Below are 3,533 nucleotides of genomic sequence, written 5' to 3' on the forward strand. Positions count from 1 at the left end.
CCTGAATGAGTAGTTTTATAGACATCAATGTACAATACACCTTGACCATCAAACCAGCATCAAAGCTGAAGAGTGTCTGGAGTGAAGATCAGACTAGTGTCATGAGACAAGCATGGGACTGGGTGTCAGGACTCCTGCTATGGCAGGGGCAATGTCATGTGTTCACATCTGTAGGAAGAGCACATTTTCCCAGCTGTCCTGATAGTTAGGTTAAGAACTTTTTTTTTTTTTTTTCCTGAGATGGAATCTTGCTCTGTTGCCCAGGCTGGAGTGCAATGGTGCAATCTCAGTTCATGGTAACCTCCACCTCCCAGGTTTAAGAGATTCTTGCCCCTCAGCCTCCCAAGTAGCTAGGATTAAAACCACTTGGGAGTAACCATGCCCAGCTAATTTTTGTATTTTTATAGAGATGGGATTTCACCATGTTGGCCAGGCTGGTCTTGAACCCCTGACCTCAGGTGATCTGCCCACCTGAGCCTCCTAAAGTGTTGGGATTATAGGCGTGAGCCACCACACTCAGCCAAGATCATCTGAATAATTCTCTCCAGTGGAATCTAATGCATCACTCCCATCTGAGGCAGTTTAAAGCAGGTGGAGAATACCATGTTCCATGGGGTGGGACTGCCTGACCCCTACTAGACTTTATAAAAGTAAGAAACAAACCTTTGTTGCATTGAAGACACTAAGATATCAGGCTGTTTGTCACTGCAGCCTGGCTTATTCCAGCCTGGCTATTGTATCTGGGTCATAGTTCCAACTCTGCTGTTAGCAATATCACCAAAGGCATGATCCTTCGGCTCTCTGGCTTTTAGTTGACTGAAATTTAAAAAAAATGCAGTTTAGACTAGCTCTCTGCACATTTCCTCTTAACTATAAATGCTATGCAGGAGCACTGTAGATTCTTTCCCAGGACATGTTACTTATTGTCTGTGATGTTAATCTCAATTTTCCTTATCTATAAAATGGGTATTAATACCTGGTATAGAGCATCAGTTTTAAAATTACGCACAGAGTACACTTTTCCTGGCATATTAGAAGAGTTCTAAAAGTCAATGATTAATAATTATATCCATGATAATAATTCGTATGCTGTTAAAGGAAGTTTGCAAATCAACCATAAATTTTGTTTTTGATGTGTTCTTGACTCAACAATGGCATTCTAACTGAAGTAAGTGCCTATTTATATCACTCATTCTTAAACTTTTACTAACAAAGAGAAGGTAAAAATGTTGTCCCTTCCATTACGGTCCTGCAGTCTTGTTTGTGACAGCAAAACATAACAAAACATAGTTCACCACAGTTCATGAAACTCTCACAGCATGAAGCAAGAAGCAAAGAGTGCTCTGTGAAGGTGTTCCAGTGTCAGCACTGGCTTTGATGATAAAGAAAAAAAAGTATTGTTTCCCCAGAGTGCTACTTCCAACTGTGAGAAAGGTCATTTCGAATTTCCTTGGAGGTATATCTAAACATGCCTGTTTTCTATCTGAAGAGGATGTTCACTGTATCTTTGAAGCAAATATATAAATATTTATATAAAAATTGTGAATTGTAACTACTTTCAAAAACATTTGAATGATGGACAGATAGTGTGCAAGGTGATCTGTGGTCTATGGGGCATGGTTGCCAGCCCTCCACACTGCCTCTACATCACAGTACAAAGTCAGAAAAGTCAGACTTTATCATTATAAACCTCAGTACAAAGTCAGAAAAGTCAGGACTGTGTTTCCCAGAATCCTGAGCCTCCTGAGTACAATTCTGATGATGAGAAGCACTAAGGCTGATTTGGGAGGGGAAGGAGAAGAAACCAGTAGTCTCTGGTGGCAGCATGAGCAGGTGCAGGAAGCTAGCAGAGACCTCTGGACAAAGTTCTGAGGATCATTCACTACGAGACCCTAGGGGACAAACTTACTCATATCTGTTTTTCAAACTGAAACTTGACTCGATGTAGGTGGTATTAGTAATACATGGAAAGACCTAAGATTTTCCTGGTACTACTTACAACAGTAGATTAGGAATAAAAAATTAAAACCTATTAAAAGACTAGCACATTTTTTAACTGTTCTCTTAAAATCTATTTCAAACTGTACTCAAGAACTTTTATTTTATTGTAATTTAATTTTCTTTCAATGATATATAATGTTCTTTATCTTTCTTTCTCTTTAAGCCCAGTGTTATTTTTGGATTATAAAATCTCATAAAATGAAACTGAAAATAATGAATACCCACCAACAGGAAATTTAAATTATCTTTTACAATTGTATTTGACCTGTCTTCACAGACCCTTAAAGGTGCTTTAATAGAGATGGGATACCATAGAAACTAATTTTTCAAGTATTTTTCCAAGGTCCCTTCGATCTGCAAATTAAATTAAAAAACATGTATTGAGCACCTAAACTATTTGTGTACTCTAGAAACTTAAAATTCAGTTGGCAAGACAAATACGATCAAAGAAATGTAGAAAACAATAATACAGATTCAAATAACACTTTAAGCCAACAGTAGACAAAATGTTGCAAGGTAATGGATGATTCTTTGTGCACATTATTTACCAAAAGACTCCAGAGATGCTGTACAGTCCTTCCGTGAACACTTCCCCAGCCTTAATATCATCAGCTCTAAATATCCGATGGCCTAGTTTTAAAAGCTCTGTTCAGTGTTTTGGTACAGAATACCAAAGCCCATCATGCTGGAAGATGCAAAGCCAGTCAGGCTCATAGCGTGATTGTTAGTTCATGACACAATCAATTTTTTCTTGCCTAGCTTTTCTCCCTTCCTGCATCTTTTTCATTAAGGTGAACAGCAGGATCTCCAGTTCTTTTTCAGTTGTTAATTATAGGCAAAGAAAAGACAAGAAGGAAACCTCAATTATAAACATAGAAAGAAATTAATTTGATTACTTTCGTTTGGGTGCCTTATAGCTCATGAGAAACCATGACTGAGGAGCCATGATCATTCTAAAAATTATCTCCAGCTGGTGTGGGGTGTCACCAGGAAAGGTCTCCAGGCTTGACAATGAGCTACATATCAATGATAAATTAAGTCAAGATTGTTCAAGACCCGGAAACCACCTACCTGTTAATATCCTCTCTTGTAGTTAACTCCTCTTTTACCTTTAATCCTTCTATTTTGGACTTTGGGTGAGTAAGCCTTGACTTTGTGGGCCAAACTTCACCCATCAGTGGATTGCAGACACCGCTCTCATGACATCATAGGCTGAGAGAAAGGGTCAAATTAAAAGCGGAGGAAAACAAAGAAGGTTGCAAAGCCTGGTCTGGTTGCAGCAACTCACGTGACCTCCCTTTTTCCATCTACTCAAGTCACTTTTTATTTATTATCTATTATATGTCTATTTGTCTCCTTTAAACCTTAATGATACAAAGTATGCTTAATCCCGATTGAGTATAGGACAAGCATAAAAGTCCCTTGAGATCTCCCCAGTTCTGCACTCCTTCCAGTTGCTAGTTCTAGTCTTAAGTCAAGTTCCAAAATCAATGCAAATTTCAGGAAGGAAGGAATTTGACTCAATGCCAACC

Source organism: Callithrix jacchus, chromosome 15, assembly GCF_049354715.1.
Source record: "Callithrix jacchus isolate 240 chromosome 15, calJac240_pri, whole genome shotgun sequence".
NCBI lineage: Eukaryota > Metazoa > Chordata > Mammalia > Primates > Cebidae > Callithrix > Callithrix jacchus.